The sequence below is a fragment of the Xenopus tropicalis genome, chromosome 7 (genome assembly GCF_000004195.4).
Source record: "Xenopus tropicalis strain Nigerian chromosome 7, UCB_Xtro_10.0, whole genome shotgun sequence".
In the NCBI taxonomy this organism is placed as follows: domain Eukaryota; kingdom Metazoa; phylum Chordata; class Amphibia; order Anura; family Pipidae; genus Xenopus; species Xenopus tropicalis.
In genome coordinates, this window is record NC_030683.2 from 2962292 (window position 1) to 2987132 (window position 24841).

The window sequence follows — 24841 nt, forward strand, 5'->3', positions numbered from 1 at the left end:
GAGTCAGAACCAGCAGTGCAGAGAAGGGAAAGGGACAGACACAGTGACAGTTACACATAACTATAAACCCAGTGAGAATGAGGAATGAATGGATATTGGGGAGTTGTATCAGGAGTCAGAACCAGCAGTGCAGGGAAGGGAAAGGGACAGACACAGTGACAGTTACACATAACTATAAACCCAGTGAGAATGAGGAATGAATGGGTATTGGGGAGTTGTATCAGGAGTCAGAACCAGCAGTGCAGGGAAGGGAAAGGGACAGACACAGTGACAGTTACACATAACTATAAACCCAGTGAGAATGAGGAATGAATGGATATTGGGGAATTGCTTAGATTTATATTTGGGTTAATATCCCATTGGCTCAATGAATAAACGTTTTCTAAAACCCAATGGCGCCACCTAGTGACCACATTTACTAATGTTGCTGAATAAAAGAACTGGCAGGAGTGGGGGACACAGGAGGGGGATGCCGGGGACTTTGCTGCCCAAACACCCAGTGCCAAATTACCCACCATTGCCCCCACGGCCTGCGGTTACTGCGTTAGTGCACGATCCTGTCTCCATTAAACACAGACGTGACTGCCCAGCGACCTGACTGGCACTTACAGCAGCCAATGGGAGTGTGAGTGTGGGGCTGCGCTACATGCAATTCGTTCTTGCAGTTTTTATCCTTAATGCCATGTATCATTGGCAGTAAATGATAATTTTAGTAAACTTATGTTTAATTTTTTTATTCCATAACAAGGTTACAGATATATAGAAACATTGGGGTAACAGTCACCCCGCTATAGTTCCAGGGGTACCCAGGGTACAAATAAGCACTCACCCCAAATCCCCCCCTAACTGGCCTTCAGGCTGGGCCCCCTTAGCCCATAACAAGGTTACTGATATATAGAAACATTGGGTAACAGTCACCCTGCTATAGTTCCAGGGGTACCCAGGGCACAAATAAGCACTCACCCCAAATCCCCCCCTAACTGGCCTTCAGGCTGGGCCCCCTTAGCCCATAACAAGGTTACAGATATATAGAAACATTGGGTAACAGTCACCCCGCTATAGTTCCAGGGGTACCCAGGGCACAAATAAGCACTCACCCCAAATCCCCCCCTAACTGGCCTTCAGGCTGGGCCCCCTTAGCCCATAACAAGGTTACAGATATATAGAAACATTGGGGTAACAGTCACCCCGCTATAGTTCCAGGGGTACCCAGGGCACAAATAAGCACTCACCCCAAATCCCCCCCTAACTGGCCTTCAGGCTGGGCCCCCTTAGCCCATAACAAGGTTACAGATATATAGAAACATTGGGGTAACAGTCACCCCGCTATAGTTCCAGGGGTACCCAGGGCACAAATAAGCACTCACCCCAAATCCCCCCCTAACTGGCCTTCAGGCTGGGCCCCCTTAGCCCATAACAAGGTTACAGATATATAGAAACATTGGGGTAACAGTCACCCCGCTATAGTTCCAGGGATACCCAGGGCACAAATAAGCACTCACCCCAAATCCCCCCTAACTGGCCTTCAGGCTGGGCCCCCTTAGCCCATAACAAGGTTACAGATATATAGAAACATTGGGGTAACAGTCACCCCGCTATAGTTCCAGGGATACCCAGGGTTACACGTCACCCCAGCAGCCTGCGGTCTCCCCGCACCTCCCTGTCTGGCTCCTGTCCCCGCCCCACAACCTCTCTCAGGTGACGTCTCAGTGGGAGGGCCTTACCTGCCCCACCCCCACCTGCCTGAGTGCTGGGAATCTCACCTGGGCTGCTCCTTTCCAGGAAGTTGTGTCCCTCCGTGTGAGTCTGTGGATCTAACATCTGACCCCTGCACCTTGACCCTTCCCCGGGGAGAGGAATGTGAGCTCCTGTGGTTCTTGCCAGCGGACAGGTAGTACCCCCTTTCCCCAACCCCCCCGGTGCCACCCCCCTGCAGTCTCTCAGGGTGACGCTCAGATGCCTTTGTTTTCCTTAGTTTCCTAACTGCCTGCAAACTCCTACACTGAATATCAAGCAGAAAGGAATTGCTGCACTCTATTGACCCTCTCGCTGGCCCATTGTGCCACACTCTATATCTGGGCTAGTAGGGGGGCCTGAGGGGCTGTGTAAGGCAGGGGGTCTAATGTCTGTTGGTTTCCAGCTGCTGCTGAACTACAACTCCCAGAATGCACTGATAGCCGGTCACAGCTGGCACTTAGGGGTAAGAGCCATCCCTATGGCGCACTCCTTCCCTGACGTGACTCAGCAGAACCTGCCGGCGGCTTTAACTTCCATTAAATGTCGTCTCAGGGTGGGCGACTGATCTGGCCCCTCCCCTTTCCGGACCCTCCTTGGATTCCCATTATCCAAATGATAGACAGCTGATTAACCCCTGCTCTGCCAGCCAGTATTAACCAAGTGGAAATGACAGCAGTCATGGGGCTGGGTCCTTGGCCCCAACCACACCTATAGCAATGGGGTATATTTTGCCCCAGGTAATTGGGTGGAATCTGCTATAGGTCATAGTGTCATGTAATGTACTGTGTGGCTCCCCCGACTGCTCTGGCACTTGGTATAGTCTGGAATTTATAGTTCAAAAACATCTGGAGGCGGCATATGGAATAGTTGTGATATAAAGTCACACGCAGTTACTGTGCGTATATATTATACAGTTACTGTGTGTATAGGATATGGGGGTTACACTGTGCCTATATATTATACAGTTACTGTGTGTATAGGATATGGGGGTTACGCTGTGCCTATATATTATACAGTTACTGTGTGTATAGGATATGGGGGTGCCTATATATTATACAGTTACTGTGTGTATAGGATATGGGGGTTACCACTGTGGCCTATATTATTATACAGTTACTGTGTGTATAGGATATGGGGGTTACACTGTGCCTATATATTATACAGTTACTGTGTGTATAGGATATGGGGGTTACACTGTGCCTATATATTATACAGTTACTGTGTGTATAGGATATGGGGGTTACACTGTGCCTATATATTATACAGTTACTGTGTGTATGGATTGGGTTACACTGTGCCTATATATTATACAGTTACTGTGTATAGGTATGGGGGTTACACTATATATTATCAGTTACTGTGTGTATAGATATGGGGGTTACAGTGTGTGGGATATGGGGGTTACGTCCTATATATTTATACAGTTACTGTGTGTATAGGATATGGGGTTACCCTATATATTATACAGTTACTGTGTGTATAGGATATGGGGGTTACACTGTGCCTATATATTATACAGTTACTGTGTGTATAGATATGGGGGTTACACTGTGCCTATATATTATACAGTTACTGTGTGTATAGGATATGGGGTTACACTGTGCCTATATATTATACAGTTACTGGTGTATAGGAGGGGTTACTGTTACTGTGTGTATAGGATATGGGGGTTAACACCCTATATATTATACAGTTACTGTGTGTATAGGATATGGGGGTTACACCCTATATATTATACAGTTACTGTGTGTATAGTATGGGGGTTACACTGTGCCTATATTATACAGTACTATATGGGGTTACCGTGCTATATATTATACAGTTACTGTGTGTATAGGATAGGATATGGGGTTACACCTATATATTATACAGTTACTGTGTGTATAGGATATGGGGGTTACACTGTGCCTATATATTATACAGTTACTGTGTGTATAGGATATGGGGGTTACACTGTGCCTATATATTATACAGTTACTGTGTGTATAGGATATGGGGGTTACACTGTGCCTATATATTATACAGTTACTGTGTGTATAGGATATGGGGGTTACACTGTGCCTATATATTATACAGTTACTGTGTGTATAGGATATGGGGGTTACACTGTGCCTATATATTATACAGTTACTGTGTGTATAGGATATGGGGGTTACACTGTGCCTATATAATACAGTTACTGTGTGTATAGGATATGGGGGTTACACTGTGCCTATATATTATACAGTTACTGTGTGTATAGGATATGGGGGTTACACTGTGCCTATATATTATACAGTTACTGTGTGTATAGGATATGGGGGTTACACTGTGCCTATATATTATACAGTTACTGTGTGTATAGGATATGGGGTTACACTGTGCCTATATATTATACAGTTACTGTGTGTATAGGATGGGGTTACACTGTGCCTATATATTATACAGTTACTGTGTGTATAGGATATGGGGGTTACACTGTGCCTATATATTATACAGTTACTGTGTGTATAGGATATGGGGGTTACACTGTGCCTATATATTATACAGTTACTGTGTGTATAGGATATGGGGGTTAGCACGTGCTATATATTATACAGTTACTGTGTGTATAGGATATGGGGGTTACACTGTGCCTATATATTATACAGTTACTGTGTGTATAGGATATGGGGGTTACACCTATATATTATACAGTTACTGTGTTGTATAGGATATGGGGGTTACACCGTGCCTATATATTATACAGTTACTGTGTGTATAGGATATGGGGGTTACACCTATATATTATACAGTTACTGTGTGTATAGGATATGGGGTTACACCTATATATTATACAGTTACTGTGTGTATAGGATATGGGGGGTTACACTGTGCCTATATATTAACAGTTACTGTGTGTATAGGATTATGGGGGTTACACCGTGCCTATATATTATACAGTTACTGTGTGTATAGGATATGGGGGTTACACGTGCCTATATATTATACAGTTACTGTGTGTATAGGATATGGGGTTACACCTCTATATTATACAGTCACTGTGTGTATAGGATATGGGGGTTACACTCTATATTATACAGTCACTGTGTGTATAGGATATGGGGGGTTACACTGTGCCTTATATTATACAGGTCACTGTGTGTATAGGATATGGGGGTTACACTGTGCCTATATATTATACAGTTACTGTGTGTATAGGATATGGGGGTTACGCCTATATATTATACAGTTACTGTGTGTATAGGATATGGGGGTTACACCGTGCCTATATATTATACAGTTACTGTGTGTATAGGATATGGGGGTTACACCGTACCTATATATTATACAGTTACTGTGTGTATAGGATATGGGGTTACACTGTGCCTATATATTATACAGTTACTGTGTGTATAGGATATGGGGGTTACGCCTATATATTATACAGTTACTGTGTGTATAGGATATGGGGGTTACGCCTATATATTATACAGTTACTGTGTGTATAGGATATGGGGGTTACACTGTGCCTATATATTATACAGTTACTGTGTGTATAGGATATGGGGGTTACACTGTGCCTATATATTATACAGTTACTGTGTGTATAGGATATGGGGGTTACACCCTATATATTATACAGTTACTGTGTGTATAGATATGGGTGGTTACACCCTAATATAATTATACAGATTACTGTTGTATAGGAATATGGGGGTTACACTGTGCCTATATTTAATAGCAGTTACTGTGTGTATAGGAATGGGGTACACCCGTCCTATAATTATACAGTTACTGGTGTGTATAGGATATGGGGGTACACTGCTGCCTAAATATATATAACAGTTACTGTGTGTATAGGAATGGGGGTTTTTTTTTACACCTATATATATACATTACTGTGGTATAGATATGGGGTACACTGTGCCATAATTAAATACAGTTATGTGTGTATAGAATATGGGGTTACACCGTGCCTATATATAACAGTTACTTGGTTATAGGATAATGGGGGGTGTACACTGTGCCTATATATTATAACAGTTACTGTTGTGTATAGGATTATGGGGGGTTACACTGTGCCTAATATTATACAGTTACTGTGGTGTTATAGGATATGGGGGTTACCTGCCTATATATGTATTACAGTTACTGTGTGTATAGGATATGGGGGTTACACTGTGCCTATATATTATACAGTTACTGTGTGTATAGGATATGGGGGTTACACTGTGCCTATATATTATACAGTTACTGTGTGTATAGGATATGGGGGTTACACTGTGCCTATATATTATACAGTTACTGTGTGTATAGGATATGGGGGTTACACTGTGCCTATATATTATACAGTTACTGTGTGTATAGGATATGGGGGTTACACTGGCTATATATTATACAGTTACTGTGTGTATAGGATATGGGGGTTACACTGTGCCTATATATTATACAGTTACTGTGTGTATAGGATATGGGGGTTACACCGTGCCTATATATTATACAGTTACTGTGTGTATAGGATATGGGGGTTACACTGCCTATATATTATACAGTTACTGTGTGTATAGGATATGGGGGTTACACTGTGCCTATATATTATACAGTTACTGTGTGTATAGGATATGGGGGTTACACGGCCTATATATTATACAGTTACTGTGTGTATAGGATATGGGGGTTACACCGTGCCTATATATTATACAGTTACTGTGTGTATAGGATATGGGGGTTACACTGTGCCTATATATTATACAGTTACTGTGTGTATAGGATATGGGGGTTACACCTATATATTATACAGTTACTGTGTGTATAGGAATATGGGGGTTACACCTGTGCCTATATATTATACAGTTACTGTGTGTATAGGATATGGGGGTTACACTGTGCCTATATATTATACAGTTACTGTGTGTATAGGATATGGGGGTTACACGCTATATATTATACAGTTACTGTGTGTATAGGATATGGGGGTTACACTGTGCCTATATATTATACAGTTACTGTGTGTATAGGATATGGGGGTTACACGTGCCTATATATTATACAGTTACTGTGTGTATTAGGATATGGGGGTTACACGTGCCTATTATATTATACAGTTACTGTGTGTATAGGATATGGGGGTTACACCTATATATTATACAGTTACTGTGTGTATAGGAATATGGGGGTTACACTGTGCTATAATTATTACAGTTACTGTGTGTATAGGATATGGGGGTTACACCTATATATTATACAGTTACTGTGTGTATAGGATATGGGGGTTACACTGTGCCTATATATTATACAGTTACTGTGTGTATAGGATATGGGGGTTACACTGTGCCTATATATTATACAGTTACTGTGTGTATAGGATATGGGGGTTACACGGCCTATATATTATACAGTTACTGTGTGTATAGGATATGGGGGTTACACTGTGCCTATATATTATACAGTTACTGTGTGTATAGGATATGGGGGTTACACTGTGCCTATATATTATACAGTTACTGTGTGTATAGGATATGGGGTTACACTGTGCCTATATATTATACAGTTACTGTGTGTATAGGATATGGGGGTTACACTGTGCCTATATATTATACAGTTACTGTGTGTATAGGATATGGGGGTTACACTGTGCCTATATATTATACAGTTACTGTGTGTATAGGATATGGGGGTTACACTGTGCCTATATATTATACAGTTACTGTGTGTATAGGATATGGGGTACACCTATATATTATACAGTTACTGGTGTATAGGATATGGGGGTTACGCCTATATATTACAGTTACTGTGTGTATAGGATATGGGGTTACGCCTATATATTATACAGTTACTGTGTGTATAGGATATGGGGGTTACACTGCCTATATATTATACAGTTACTGTGTGTATAGGATATGGGGGTTACACTGGCCTATATATTATACAGTTACTGTGTGTATAGGATATGGGGTTACACTGTGCCTATATATTATACAGTTACTGTGTGTATAGGATATGGGGGTTACACTGTGCCTATATATTATACAGTTACTGTGTGTATAGGATATGGGGGTTACACTGTGCCTATATATTATACAGTTACTGTGTGTATAGGATATGGGGGTTACACCGTGCCTATATATTATACAGTTACTGTGTGTATAGGATATGGGGGTTACACAGTGAGTAGATTGGGGGGTATGTGAGTAACTGGCTGTTTTGCTATTGCAGGACATGGGGCCATGATGGACGGAGACAGTGAGGGGAGACAAGGGGACCATCTCGGAGCGGAAGGGGATGGCGCAGATACGGAGGAGGCCCCAGCGCCCAGTATTGGGCCGGAGGGGACAGACGCTGAGAGGGACCAGGCGCACACGGAGCCCAGGGACAGTCTCTGTGACAGTCGAGAGCCGGGGAACGAAAGGCCAATAACTGTAACTGGGGAAACTGGAAATTCTGGCCCAGGGAGCAACATGGCTACCAGCAATAACGGAGACACGGGTCAAGGGTCACATGACAATGGCCCAACAACACCTCTCACCATGGACTGCTGGGCTTCAGAAAAGGGAGAGACAGTCACTGAGCAGGGAGAGACATTTCACAGGTGGGGAGAGGCATTCACTGAGCCGAGGGAAACAATCGTGGGGCAGGAGGAGACAGTCACTGAGCAGAGGGAGACAGCCACTGGGCAGGGAGAGAGTGTCACCAATAAGGGGGAGACCACTACAGATCATGAAGAGACTGTCACTGAGCAAGGAGAGACATCAAAAATCCAGAGAGAGCCCAGTACCAAGCAGGAACAAGCAGCCACTGTCCAAGATGAGACAGCCACAGAGCATGTTAAGGAAGGCACCGGGCAGGGAGAGACAGTCACCGGGCAGGGAGAGACAATCACCAAGCAGAGGGAGGCAGCCACAGAACATGGGGAGGCAGCCACAGAGAGGGAAGAGACAACCACTAAGTTGGGAGACACAGCCAAAGAGCACAGAGAGACAGTCGCAGAGCAAAAAGAGATGGCCACAGAGCAGAGGGAGATTTCCACAGAGAGTGGGGAGGCAGCCACTGAATTTGGAGGCACAGACAATCAGTATAGAGAGACAGCCAGAAAGCAGGGAGAGGAAATCACTGGGCATGGGGAGAGATGCATGGGGCAGGGGGAGACAGCCATGGAGCAGGGAGAGGCCTCCACAGAGGAGGGAGAAACAGCCACGGAGCATGGAGAGGCCTCCAAAGAGCATGGAGAGACAGCCACGGAGCAGGGAGAGGCCTCCACAGAGCAGAGAGAGACAGCTACGGAGCAGGGAGAGGCCTCCACAGAGGAGGGAGAAACAGCCACGGAGCATGGAGAGGCCTCCAAAGAGCATGGAGAGACAGCCACGGAGCAGAGAGAGACAGCTACGGAGCAGGGAGAGGCCTCCACGGAGCAAGGAGAGGCCTCAACAGAGCAGGGAGAGGCCACCACGGAGCAGGGAGAGGCCACCACAGAGGAGGGAGAGACAGCCACGGAGCAGGGAGAGGCCTCAACAGAGCAGGGAGAGACAGCCACAGAGCAGGGAGAGACAGCCACGGAGCAGGGAGAGACAGCCACGGAGCAGGGAGAGACAGCCACGGAGCAGGGAGAGACAGCCACGGAGCAGGGAGAGACAGCCACGGAGCAGGGAGAGACAGCCACGGAGCAGGGAGAGACAGCCACAGAGCAGGGAGAGACAGCCACAGAGCAGGGAGAGACAGCCACAGAGCAGGGAGAGACAGCCACAGAGCAGGGAGAGACAGCCACAGAGCAGGGAGAGACAGCCACAGAGCAGGGAGAGACAGCCACAGAGCAGGGAGAGACAGCCACAGAGCAGGGAGACGCCACAGAGCAGGGAGAGACAGCCACAGAGCAGGGAGAGACAGCCACAGAGCAGGGAGAGACAGCCACAGAGCAGGGAGAGACAGCCACAGAGCAGGGAGAGAATGCAAAAGAGCATGAGGAGGCAGCCACAGAGAGGGAAGAGAAAGTCACTGGGCAGGGAGAGACAGCCACTGAGTTGGAAGGCACAGTCAATGAGCAGGATGAGACAGAAGCCACAGAGCAGAGAGAGACAGTTACTGAACAAATGGAGGCAGACACATATCATGAACAGAGAGCCACAGAGCACAGAGAGGCAGCCTCAAGGCAAAATGAGACAGTCACTGGGCAGGGGGAGACAGTCACAGAGCTTGGAGACGCAGCCAGTGATTATGGAAAGGCAGTCACAGAGCAAGGAGAGATATTTACTGAACAGGGTGAGACAGCCACAGAGCAAGAAGAGACAGTCACAGAACAAGGAAACTCATCCACAGAGAAGGGAGAGACAGCAACCCAACAGGGAGAGACAGTTGATGGAAAGAGGGATACAGCCACCAACCAGGGAAAGTCGTCCACTGAGCAGGGAGAGACAGCAACCCAACAGGAAGAGACAGTTAATGGAAAGAGGGAAACAGCGACCAACCAGGGAAAGTCATCCACTGAGCAGGGAGAGACAGCAACCCAACAGGGTGAGACAGCCACTGAGCAGAGACAGACAGCAAATGATCATGGTAAAGATACATACTACAAGCAGGAAGAAATAGATGATGAGCAAAGAGAGACAGTCACTAAGAAGACAGAAACAGCAGTCGTGTATGAGCAAAATGAGACTGAAAATGAGCAGTGGGAAACGGCAACTGAGCTATGGGAGACAGCCATAGAGGAAGGAGAGACAGACGCGTGCACACAGGACATACATGCACTTACTGCACAGAAAACAAAGAGAGACATGGAAGATACTGTCATACAGACTAGAAGAGAGACACTAAGTGAAGACAGTGAAGAATGGGAAACTGCCAGTGATGACAGCATAGACAGACCAATATTAGGTGTTGCTGGAGGAGTACAGAATGAAGAGACTGTCGATGGGGGTATGAGAGACGTCAGGGAGATTCAAGAGACTCTAAGGCAGGGAGAAGTGAGAGGCAGTAAAAAGCTAGACACAATAATATATGGCATCCAAATTGAAGAGACAGTGTCAGACACTATTAGGGAGCGAGAGACTGCTCAACAAGAGATGAGAGAGCAAAGAGCTGCAGAGACTGAGGACACACTGGCCATGAATAATGAGGACAATGTGCTGCAAACCATTGGGGCAACAGGGGCAGGTACGGCAGGAAGAGTTACTGCCCCCGAGATGGGAGAACAGGAGATTAAGGGGGCAGCAATGATAACAGGTGAACTATGGGACTCGTTAGAGCCGAGGAAGGAAAAACTAGAGTTTGCAGATATTCCTGGGGAATGGCGAGAAGAAGGGACTGTAAGTGGCCAAGAGGGAGGTCTGTGCAACCTGTTGGAGACAGATACAGGGGTCCAAGGGAAAGGTTTACCATCTGGTAATGTTACCAAGCAAAGTATCGATCATGGAACAGATGAGATTGGGCAAAAATACCCAGAAATTATAGTTACTGCCATAGAAGAGAAAGAGAGTGAGGCACATTCAATAGATGAAGCCTCTGGCTCTCCACAAGCTTTGGTGGAACCTTTTGACCATGGAACCCAAAGCAATGTTCCTGCAGAATTGAGCTTCAGTTTTGATTTACAAGATCAGATGAGTGGAGACATCCACCGAGGCCCCATCTATGGAGAGCCCAATAGCGATATCGATTTCCAGCCCAATCAAACACGAACAAGCCAAAGTTCCTACTCGGATGTTTTCAGTCCCACCTGCCCAAACGTTGACCAAGCAGAGCCAGAAGGGTATGAACAAAATGAGATGCCTCAACTTCAACTTAGTGGTCATTATACCGATGAGTTATGTCCCTATCGGGGGGAAAAGGCTTTGTGTCCAGATGTCCTCCCAAGATCAGCTCCATACGGCACAGACCCAAATAACGATGGGAACCATGAGATCAGTGGAACATGCGAGGGCTCACAAGGGGCAGATAGCAAGGTAGTAAGTCAGACTCCGGCAGCACTGGGTATTTTACAAGAGGCAGCTGGGACTGTGGCCTTGGAGAGATCCAAAGAAATATCATTAGAGAGTACAGAAGGATTCAAATCCAAAAAGACAGATACCTACCTCTCAGAACATCCCATGGATAAGGATGAGACCATCACGGATGTGAGAACTGCCATGGGAGAAAGTGAGGACCAAGTCATGGAAAATAAAACACAGGAAATAACTAGGCAATGGGGTACTAGTGAATCTAGGGGGGCAGCAGAACTCGGCTCCATGCAGTCTGACCCTCACAATCAGGGTTCTTTCCAAAAGATCAGAATAGTGACTATCACCCCACCAATGGACACAAAAAAAAACACTAGAGAAACTGTCAGTCTCTCTACATATAGCCCACATTTAGGGCATGAAAGGGGTAATATAACTGGCTCAGACGTAAGGGAAACAGAATCCAGGAAGAAGTCCTATTTCTACCCCACTCACATTTCAAATCCCATGCTGAATTTGTTTGGCAGCCCAGAACAGTTGGGCTTCTACAGTGAAGGGCTCATCCCTGAAGGGAACATAGACATGGACCTTCCAGGAACCCAGCATGGTGGGTCTTTTGGGAAGTCCCATTGTTCTCCTGATACAAATGCCAGCAAGAAACCCTTAGGTCTATCAGTAACTCCACTGTGGGTCACTCCCCAAGGGATACGGTATTCAGACGGCTCAGACAAAGGGTATACAATAAAAGAGCCACAAGAGAGTTTTCTGGTGAGACGACCCACAATCAGACATAAGAAGAAGGGCACCTATCAAGTGACGGGCACGAAGAAAAGGCACGGTACTATAATAACTTCTACAGTGGGTGAACAAGAACCTACAAGGGACTCTGGGAATAGCGGCCAACCCACAGGACCATCCTTCTCTGCCATTAACATGAGACCTGCTTCCCCTCAGACTCGGCTGCGGTTCCGACCTTCGGAGGCCATATCTGAGAATGAACAATCAGATGATACCTCGAGCCAAGAGAACCTCGCTGGTAAGTTGCAATGGAACTATTTAATGCTTTGGTCAATGATTCGGGTAATTTATTAGCTGGATTATTTGTTTAAATAAACCAGATTTCTTTGGAGATATTCACTTAGGGTGGTGGCACCTTGGTGAGCTTTTTGATTTGCTCCTCAGGGTACCTGCTCTACTGGTGGCCATTTGCCTTGTTTTTATTATGTTCCATTTTGGTTTGTGGGGGCACAACATAGTTTGATGTGACCATTGAGCAACATCTTTTATCACTTCAGATGAAGAAGAGCCAATCAAAAAAGAAAGGCCTGCCAGAAGGTCGGACTCCGTCTTCCTCCGGTAAGTACACATACACGTAGATGCTTCCAGACCACAATCTGGGATTATAGTGTAAGGCCCTAGAGGACAGACATGATGAGCCTATCAGGGAGAAGAAAACTCATCTTCTACTTACTTACTAACACTGCACATACAGATACTGATATTGTCTGCCACTCCTGTCCCTTATTGGCCCTTACATGGGACAAAAACTACACCAACACTTGACCAATGTCTACTTGGGCCTCAGAAAAATATCAGTCAGTCTGGCTGAGAAATTCCGTTGGGTAAAGAGATGGGGGAACAGGAGATTAAGGGGGCAGCAATGATAACAGGTGAACTATGGGACTCGTTAGAGCCGAGGAAGGAAAAACTAGAGTTTGCAGATATTCCTGGGGAATGGCGAGAAGAAGGGACTGTTAGTGACCAAGAGGGAGGTCTGTGCAACCTGTTGGAGACAGATACAGGGGTCCCAGGGAAAGGTTTACCATCTGGTAATGTTACCAAGCAAAGTATCGATCAAGGAACAGATGAGATTGGGCAAAAATACCCAGAAATTACAGCTACTGACGTGGAAGAGAAAGAGAGTGAGGCACAAACAATAGATGAAGCCTCTGGCTCTCCACAAGCCTTGGTGGAACCTTTTGACTATGGAACCCAAAGCAATGTTCCTGCAGAATTGGCCCTTACATGGGACAACTTATTGGCCCTTATATGGGACAAAAACTACATCGACACTTGACCAATATCTACTTGGGCCTCATAAAAATATCAGTCAGTCTGGCTGAGAAATTCCGTTGGGTAAAGCAATGGGATAATGGATAAATGAGTACTGAGATCCAGTCACTGGCCAAGGGAGGTTCTCAGCCCAGTAAGCCCAATAAAGACAGTGAGACCACCATGAACACCATTAGACACACAAATGGGTTGACCCACAAGTCAGAAAATCAGCCCCAGGAACACAGCAATGGCACATTTATACCCCAGATGAACAAACTGTAAATCCATAACCACTTAGTATAGGGCCAGCTTGACCAGTACTCGGATCCAATATAATTCACCCAAGGAATCAGCCTAGGCATCGGACTTAAACCCCCCCCAGGTTGCAGAAGTGACGTAACTTTCCAGTCGCAATTGCCCTCAGGACCCTTACCCCCCAGTTCCACTACCAGATTTATATAGGTATCATCTGGCAACTGGGTAGGTTTTTTTTCTGGCCAAGGGCCCCCCTAAAGTTGCCGCCCTTGGCACAGGCCCTAGGTTGCTTATATATAAATACGGCCCTGTCTGCATTCCTATTAACGTCCTATTAATGGGTTGACTTTTCCTTCCAGGGAGAAACATGGCCAGAAGACCCTGGACCAGTCGCTAGCTTACCGGCGTAAATCCCAGTTCTACGGCGCATGTAAGTGCCAATGTTCTTCTTAGGGATAAGACTTATATCCGGTTACTAAATACGACTAATCATGACCTCCAACTTATTCTTGTTAGAGACAGTAGGACGGCACCCTTTACCCTAGGATTAAACTCTTATTATCCCCCCCAGCCAAAGTCCTGTACCAGGAATACAGCGATGAAGCTCTTAACCAGGCCATCAAAAACCAGAGGCCCGAGTCACCAAGACTACGCCGGAGGGAATCCCAAGACTCCTACCTGCGGCGCCTCTCCATGTCCTCCGCCGACTCCCTGTGGCAGGACATACCTGAGATACGTGGCAGCGTGGGGTTCCTCTCAATGTCACGGGATGAGCAGAAGTTACAGGAGGTAGGAACCCCCAAATCAGTAGTTAATATGAGATGTTCCTCATACTCAGAGGTTTTTGCCTTAGGTCATTTGTAAAGAAGGTGGGACCTGTGACGAGTAGTCTATATGAGATGTTTTGCCTTCACCGATTCATTTATACCACTATCTGGTCTCACCGTTGCTTTCCTGCTCCCCCCTCCAGGCCAAGTTTGAGCTGATCATGTCGGAGGCGCTGTACCTGCGCAGCCTGAATATAGCTGTGGATCACTTTCAGTGCAACCCGGACCTGCAGGAAGTTCTGCTTGCCCAGGATCGGCAGTGGCTTTTCTCCCGCATGTCCGAAGTGCGAGACGCCAGTTCTGAGTGAGTTTATAGAGACGTATCTTCTGCCCAAAATGCTATTACTGTCCCATTTGGCCAAGCAGTAAGATGCAGTTAGGAGAAGACCTTCTCCTTGACAAGATAAAAACCATGTGAGAAGAAATAGGCCCTGGCATTTCAACAGGCCCAAACAGCCCCCTTACCAGCCCAATAAATAGTGACCATCTAAGGTCGGGCCTGTAATGGAGTGCCACTTAGTGCCATCTTTGTTGTTGCTTTATTGATATGGTTATTATAGGTGTCATCTTGTAATGGTTACGATGGATACCATGGTTAGGATGGATACTATGGATACCAGGGTTAAGATGGATACTATGGATACCATGGCTAGGATGGATACTATGGATACCATGGTTAGGATGGGTGCCACCTAACCAGGGATATGGTGGGTACCATCTTGTCAGGGTTAGGATGGATACTATGGATACCATGGTTAGGATGGATACTATGGATACCATGGTTAGGATGGATACTATGGATACCATGGTTAGGATGGATACTATGGATACCATGGTTAGGATGAATACTATGGATACCATGGTTAGGATGGGTGCCACCTAACCAGGGGTATGGTGGGTACCATCTTGTCAGGGTTAGGATGAATACTATGGGTACCATGGTTAGGATGGATACTATGGGTACCATGGTTAGGATGGATACTATGGATACCATGGTTAGGATGGATACTATGGATACCATGGTTAGGATGAATACTATGGATACCATGGTTAGGATGGGTGCCACCTAACCAGGGATATGGTGGGTACCATCTTGTCAGGGTTAGGATGGATACTATGGATACCATGGTTAGGATGGATACTATGGATACCATGGTTAGGATGGATACTATGGATACCATGGTTAGGATGGATACTATGGGTACCATGGTTAGGATGGATATTATGGATACCATGGCTAGGATGGATACTATGGATACCATGGTTAGGATGGATACTATGCATACCATGGTTAGGATGGATACTATGGATACCATGGTTAGGATGGATACTATGGATACCATGGTTAGGATGGATACTATGGATACCATGGTTAGGATGGATACTATGGATACCATGGTTAGGATGGATACTATGGGTACCATGGTTAGGATGGATACTATGGGTACCATGGTTAGGATGGATACTATGGATACCATGGTTAGGATGGATACTATGGGTACCATGGTTAGGATGGATACTATGGATACCATGGTTAGGATGGATACTATGGATACCATGGTTAGGATGGATACTATGGGTACCATGGTTAGGATGGATACTATGGATACCATGGTTAGGATGGATACTATGGATACCATGGTTAGGATGGATATTATGGGTACCATTGTTAGGATGGGTACTATGGATACCATGGTTAGGATGGATACTTGGATACCATGGTTAGGATGGGTGCCACCTAACCAGGGATATGGTGGGTACCATCTTGTCAGGGTTAGGATCTCATACTCCATGTCTCCATACAGGTTCCTATTTGATCTGGAGGATGAGTTCCAGAGAAACAAGTACAACTTCCAAGTCTGCAATATGGTGATCAACAATGAGCCGAACTTCCGACGAGTCTACCTGCCTTATGTCACCAACCAGTCCTACCAGGAGAGGACCTTCCAGAGGCTGCAGTAAGGAGACACATTGGGTTCTTGTAGTCTGTTGGTCTGTCTTTAACTGACGGCTGAGATTTTGGGTTGAATTTTTGCATCGAGGGGTAAAGCTGTGTTTCTCTGAATCAGGAATGACAACCCACGGTTCCAGCAGGTTCTATCAAGGCTGGAGAGCGACCCAGTGTGCCAGAGACTTGGGCTCAAATCCTTCCTGATCCTTCCGTTCCAGAGGATCATTCGGCTGCGGCTGCTGCTCCAGGTGATTCCCTTGTTCCACAGAAACTCAATGCCAGAGATTTCTTACACTGTTATGGGTACAGAGGGCTAGTAGGGTTGGAGGCTATTACTGTTGGAAACGGCTTCAGAAATCCAGTGTTGGCTATTGTCTTCTTCAGAACATCCTAAAGCGTTCCGCCCCAGGGTCTGTTGATGAACTGCAGGCAACTCAAGCACATAATGCCGTGGAGAAGGTACGAACTTCATAGAAAGTAATGAGAATGAGGAATGAATGGATATTGGGGAGTTGTATCAGGAGTCAGAACCAGCAGTGCAGGGAAGGGAAAGGGACAGACACAGTGACAGTTACACATAACTATAAACCCAGTGAGAATGAGGAATGAATGGATATTGGGGAGTTGTATCAGGAGTCAGAACCAGCAGTGCAGGGAAGGGAAAGGGACAGGCACAGTGACAGTTACACATAACTATAAACCCAGTGAGAATGAGGAATGAATGGATATTGGGGAGTTGTATCAGGAGTCAGAACCAGCAGTGCAGGGAAGGGAAAGGGACAGACACAGTGACAGTTACACATAACTATAAACCCAGTGAGAATGAGGGATGAATGGATATTGGGGAGTTGTATCAGGAGTCAGAACCAGCAGTGCAGGGAAGGGAAAGGGACAGACACAGTGACAGTTACACATAACTATAAACCCAGTGAGAATGAGGGATGAATGGATATTGGGGAGTTGTATCAGGAGTCAGAACCAGCAGTGCAGGGAAGGGAAAGGGACAGACACAGTGACAGTTACACATAACTATAAACCCAGTGAGAATGAGGGATGAATGGATATTGGGGAGTTGTATCAGGAGTCAGAACCAGCAGTGCAGGGAAGGGAAAGGGACAGACACAGTGACAGTTACACATAACTATAAACCCAGTGAGAATGAGGAATGAATGGGTATTGGGGAGTTGTATCAGGAGTCAGAACCAGCAGTGCAGGGAAGGGAAAGGGACAGACACAGTGACAGTTACACATAACTATAAACCCAGTGAGAATGAGGAATGAATGGATATTGGGGAGTTGTATCAGGAGTCAGAACCAGCAGTGCAGAGAATGAGGAATGAATGGATATTGGAAGCTGATTAGAATTAGATTGCCTTTCATTGGACAAGAGAAATGTGGGTGGAGTTCCCCAGTGTAACACAGATCACAGTGTGTAACAGGTTGTTGTTGTTTGTATTGGTGTCTGTCTCTCATCGTTGCTTTGTGCTCCCAACACTCTGACAGCTGATTAGAGACTGCAATGAGAGTGTTCAGAGGATGAAGGACACAGAAGAGCTGATCCATCTCAACCAGAAGATCCAGTTTGAATGCAAGGTGGGAACAGTGTCCGTTGCACTAATTTCCAGTTTCCATCCCAGGCAGCCCTCGTAGTGACATCACTTGCACAATATAATGACATCACTTGCACAATATAGAGACATCATTATTGGGTTATGCAATAGGTGGTGGGTCAGATGACCAGGAAACCTCCTATGGGTCGGGGGGGCAAGTTTAGTGGTTGCGTTTGTTCTGCTTTAGCCAAGATCTCTTATTTCCCCCACTCTCCTTGCTTGTCAGTCACAGGATCCCCATCTAGCAGTGCTGTAAATGGAAATGATCCTTTCAGATAAAGGGTAACTGAGCCCACTATGTGTCTTTAGAGACTGATACTGAGTGTATGCCTAAAATTGCTGCCATAAAGCGAGGCAAGACTGTAGGAAATGGGAATTAACTGGAAGGGGGCAGAGCTGTGATGTAAAGGGGTGGATCAGGTGGCGGATTTGGTGGGTAGGGAGGGGCTGGGTGATAGATCGGCGGTAGGAATAGAGGAGGGGCTAAAGCAGAGATTCGGGTGCTTCAGGGGCGGAACCACAGGCAATTATATTCCCCTTTGGACAAGCCCATTTGGACTGGTTTATCAGAGCAGTCTCTTTGTAGAGAGACTTGGCCTACGGCTGCTGAACACATACAGTATACAAGGACCTTATGGGTTTAGTTGCCCTTTAATACGTGTCGTTGCCCAACATAACAAACCTCTTGCCGTTCTGTCTCGCCCAGATATTCCCCCTCATCTCCCAGTCGCGCCGGCTGATCAAACACAGTGAGGTCTCGGCGCTTGAAATGAACTCTCTCAGCTTCAAACTGAAGATCACGCGCTCTGTCTACTTGCATCTCTTCAATGACTGTCTGCTGCTGTCTCGGATCAGAGAGTGAGTCTCTCGTGGGTGGGGGCGGCCACTTTACGTATTTTCATCCTTTGCCTTCTATTGGGAGCGTGACCTTACAATTTACTAGTACAGGTATTGGACCCCTTATCCAGACCCCGAGCATTCTGGATAACGGGTTCCATACCTGTAGTATGAAGCAGGCATTCCAATTCAGGCTGCAGTTGGTCATTTTTTATTTATTAAATGTTATTGTTCTGTATTAAACGTTTTTCTTCTGCAACTCCCCAGTGTGGGGTTAGAACAGACCCCTGGTTTCTAGGAACCCCAACTCCCTAGCAACTAGGCTGAATGCTTTTATACAGGTCATGAAACTCTGAGGTGACTTCTAATATCCTTATATTTTACAACAGGGGGGACTTTATTAATTATAATACACAAGTTTCAGTGAGTCATGTGACAGAAATTACATCACTAAGCTCTGATTATAACTAATGACATCACTAAGCACCATTTATAAGGATATAATTTACAGTTTGGTCCCATAGGGAAATGACCCAACTGTATATTATAAAGTGATATTTTACGGCTTCGGTGCTCGGGGTCTGTAACAACCAATGATCGTGTGCGCAGGGGCGGGCGCTTCCTGGTGTTTGATTACGCTCACGCGGCCGACGTGCAAGTGGAACGATGTGAGAAGAGAATTCATGGGAACCAAAAGAACATTTTCTGTATCTCCCTGAGAGACAATGCAGCCGGGAGTCCTGATGGGAGAAGGGTGGAATATTTCTTCCGTACAGACACACAGTAAGTGCAGCCTGTCTGCTCCCTGCTGTATATTTGTATTTATACATATGGGTAGGGGGTGCCATAGTGTTTCCCTTAGACAGTACAGTATGGGGGTACAGCTTATTGTGTGCCCAGAACATTCCTTCTCTGTATATTTGTATTTATACATATGGGTAGGGGGTGCCATAGTGTTTCCCTTAGACAGTACAGTATGGGGGTACAGCTTATTGTGTGCCCAGAACATTCCTTCTCTGTATATTTGTATTTATACATATGGGTAGGGGGTGCCATTAGTGTTTCCCTTAGACAGTACAGTATGGGGTACAGCTTATTGTGTGCCCAGAACATTCCTTCTCTGTATATTTGTATTTATACATATGGGTAGGAGGTGCCATAGTGTTTCCCTTAGACAGTACAGTATGGGGTACAGCTTATTGTGTGCCCAGAACATTCCCTCTCTGTATATTTGTATTTATACATATGGGTAGGAGGTGCCATAGTGTTTCCCTTAGACAGTACAGTATGGGGGTACAGCTTATTGTGTGCCCAGAACATTCCTTCTCTGTATATTTGTATTTATACATATGGGTAGGGGGTGCCATAGTGTTTCCCTTAGACAGTACAGTATGGGGGTACAGCTTATTGTGTGCCCAGAACATTCCTTCTCTGTATATTTGTATTTATACATATGGGTAGGAGGTGCCATAGTGTTCCCCCTAGAGAAGACAGTAGGAGAATTAATAATGAAGGTTCTTGTTAAAGTTAAACTTGATTGTTTTTTTCACCAGAGATTCTGAGTATGTTGATATTTAATTGTGATTTTGTGGACATGTTGCCACTAGAGGGCAGTACTGAGTACAACAGGCACAAAGGAAAGAGATTGTTGTGCATTTGATTGGCTCACAGAGTTATGCAAGGGCTGGAGCTGGCCAAGTCATACACAATATGGACGCTGCTGCCCGTTGCTATAAAGCCCCACTAACCCCCGGCAGAAAGTAGCAGCTAAACTAAGTGGGTGAAACTGCACATTGCGTTGCTGTTGGGTTCCATGGATCAGCACCTCCTAAGGAATTTACAGAATTTTATTTTTTCCATTCAGGAGTCAGAAACTAAGATGGATCTCAGCTCTATCCCCTCCCAAAGAAGAGCTGGACCTCTTTAAATATCACGGTGAGTTTTCTGGTCTATAAGCCCCTGGGTGATATTTTAGATTAACAGAAGGAATCCCTTTCCTTGTATCAGGCCTCTCACAGATGCATCACTATTCCCCTGTATCCCACATCTCACAGATGCATCACTATTCCCCTGTATCACACATCTCACAGATGCATCACTATTCCCCTGTATCCCACATCTCACAGATGCATCACTATTCCCCTGTATCACACATCTCACAGATGCATCACTATTCCCCTGTATCACACATCTCACAGATGCATCACTATTCCCCTGTATCACACATCTCACAGATGCATCACTATTCCCCTGTATCACACATCTCACAGATGCATCACTATTCCCCTGTATCACACATCTCACAGATGCATCACTCTTCCCCTGTATCACACATCTCACAGATGTATCGATCACACATCTCACAGATGCATCACTCTTCCCCTGTATCACACATCTCACAGATGCATCACTATTCCCCTGTATCACACATCTCACAGATGCATCACTCTTCCCCTGTATCACACATCTCACAGATGCATCACCTTCCCCTGTATCCCACATCTCACAGATGCATCACACTTCCCCCGTATCACACATCTCACAGATGCATCACTATTCCCCTGTATCACACATCTCACAGATGCATCACTCTTCCCTTGTTCCAGGCCTCTCACAGATGCTTTGCTTGAAGTCGTACAAAGCCAAAGAAAACGATGAGCTCTCGCTGGAGAAAGCGGATATCATTTTTGTGAGACAGAGCAGTGAGGATGGTAAGTTGTGTTTTTGCAATTAGAGAACCCTGTGCGGGGGGGGGCTGCAACTCATTGTTCATTGGCTGATGTAACTTAGTGTGTGCGTGTTCCCTCAGCGTGGGTGTGAGCTCTTACCCCCTATGGGGTAATATAACCAAGGCTCAAACATAGCTAGGATCTTGTAACCCATAGCAACCTATTTGTTTTAACACAATTGGCCAGTAAAGGCTTTTTGCTGATTGGTTGCTATGGGTTACTATGCTAGTTGAATAAGGAGCCGCCATACTTATTACCGTGCCTAAATGGTGCCACGTACCGTTCTGTTTCAGGCTGGCTCCAGGGCGTGCGTCTCTCAGACATGCAGTCGGGGTGGTTCCCATTGTCGCACGTGCAGCCCGTCAGTCGCAACGCCTGTCTCCGGAACCTGGAGGAAGAACAGCGGTTACAGACTGCCAGGGCCAAGCTGCAGCTGCCCGCCCCCTAGTGACCCCGCCTCTCCTTTACTTTCCCTTTAAATAGCATATAAGGCCATAGCTGATTGTATATTTGTGGGTGGGAAGTTGCCTTTGCTGATTGAGCTTAAATATCCTCCATAAGAACAAGCACCCCCTAGTGGCCACATATATATATGGTGCTTTCCCTATGGAGATTTCTACTATATTATTAACTTTATTGTATGTTCTCAGGAGCAGGGCCCCCTCCATCTCTCAGTCAGTATTTTATAAACGATTAACCCTTGCTGCTTTTAATTGTACAGAGTCAGTGAATAGGCCTCCGTATCAAGAATACATGCTTCCACAAAATGGGTTTACTTACCCTTTAATATAGGATTTCCCAGTTTGCTCCACAGAGCACCGCACCCATTGCTTTCTGATCAGCGGGCTTTCCCAGCAGCCCCGGGTTGGTACCCATAATGCACTGTACATGATACCGCAGATCCTTCTTATCAATGCAACAATCAGTCTTTCACCAGATGTGCAGATTTCTATTTATATTTTTAATAAAATAACTATTGATCGACGCGAGTCTGTTTCCTGGGTGCGACCAACTGCCACTTGGGGTGAGTGCCCCCTCCGGATCAAACAGCGCCCTGGATGGATTCAGTGAACTGCATTTACCTCAGACATGCCGGCAGGATCACTGCAGAATATAGATAATGAGCTTTGCATTAACACTAGACGTGCCAATAAGGTCAGTTAAAGAAACAGATGATAATGACATGAACCCCAGACATGCCTGTTAGATCACTGATCTCCAGAAATGCAAGTAAAATCACTGCAAAAATAGATAAGTATTGCATTCACCCCAGACATGCTGGCAAGATCATTGCAGAAAGTAGATAATGAGCTTTGCATTAACACTAGACATGCCAGTAAGGTCAATCAAAGAAACAGATGATAATGACATGAACCACAGACATGCCTGTAAGATCAATTAAAGAAACAGATAATAATGACATGAACTCCAGACATGCCTGTAAGATCACTGATCTCCAGAAATGCAAGTAAAATCACTGCAAAAATTGATAGAGTATTGCATTCACCCCAGACATGCCAGTAAGTTCACTGCAGAAAACAGATAATGAGCGTTGCATTAACCCCAGACTTGCTGAAGAAAACACATTAGCTCTGCATTAACTCTAGACATGCTGGTAAAACCACTGCAAAAAATTGACTTTATACATTGCATTAACCCCAGGCATGCCAGTAAACCCATAACATTCCACTGCAGAAAACAGATAAAGGCCACTGCATTAGTCCCAGACATGCAGGTAAAATCATTGCAGAATATGGATAATGAACTCTGGATTAACCCAGACATGCCAGTAAGATCATTGCAGAAAACAGACAATGAGCGTTACATTAACCCCAGACTTGCCAGTTAGATCACCGAAGAAAACAAATTAGCTCTGCATTAACCCTAGACATGCTGGTAAAACCACTGCAAAAAATTGACTATAAACAATTGCATTAACCCCAGGCATGCCAGTAAACCCATAACCTTCCACTGCAGAAAACGGATAAAGACCACTGCATTAATCCCACACATGCAAGTAAAATCACCGCAGAATATGGATAATGAACTCTGCATTAACCCCAGGCATGCCACATTGATCACTGCAGAAAATAGAAAACAGATGTATTAGGCCTAGCGAGGTAATAACCAAACCTACAAGCACATATTTCCCAAAAATATGCACTTGATCTGCAGATTAGCAGGTGGATTTCAGCCCCCTCGGGTGCCAAATCACATGTTCTCTCTCCAGCTCTGCCTGACATTAGCCCTATACTGTGTGTGTATATATATATATAGAGAGAGAGAGAGTAAATAAGAATAGACAAGGGCACAGCTAGAGAAGCACAGAGACACTATGGATTTATAGTTCTTATGAAGCCTGTATGAAGCCTGTATGAAGCCTGTATGAAGCCTGTATAAGGGGGGGGTGTAGGTAACTGCCCCAGTGGAACAGCCCAGAGAGGGGCAAACACAATATCGGTCTATTCACTCGTCTACAACGACAGAGGCCTGTGTAAGTGAATGGGAAGGCAGCGCTACGGGTAATTACTCATTAAGGCCACTTGGTGGCATAATTACCCCGTGTGATATCTGCCAGCGGCTCCCACAGACAGGAGTGAAGCTGAGGGAGGGAAATGATGCATGTACCCCCCCCCCCCCCACACACACACACTTATTGCCCATTGTACCAACTCCTGCTGGGCTTTAACCCCTTATTATCCTGAGCCAACATCTGCTATCTTTTATATACAGTATATATATATATATATATATATATACACACACACACACACATACATATATATATATATATATATATATATAAACATATATATATATATATTACCACACACACACACACATATATACACACATACATATATATATCACATCACATATATATACACACACAATTACACACACACATATATATATATATATACACACACACAACACATATATATATATATAT

General features: G+C 45.3%; 1 non-coding gene across 1 annotated transcript; it reads left to right on the top strand.

Annotated features, from left to right (window-relative positions):
• The first annotated feature begins 1717 nt into the window (after positions 1 to 1717).
• Positions 1718 to 22872, top strand: arhgef5. Its single transcript, XR_004223564.1, has 15 exons — positions 1718 to 1891; positions 7918 to 12660; positions 12920 to 12980; positions 14294 to 14364; positions 14506 to 14723; positions 14905 to 15065; positions 16567 to 16719; positions 16831 to 16960; positions 17097 to 17171; positions 18216 to 18305; positions 19029 to 19180; positions 19769 to 19942; positions 21024 to 21094; positions 21766 to 21870; positions 22182 to 22872. It is a non-coding gene; the product is annotated as a Rho guanine nucleotide exchange factor 5 (transcript).
• The last annotated feature ends 1969 nt before the right edge of the window (positions 22873 to 24841 follow it).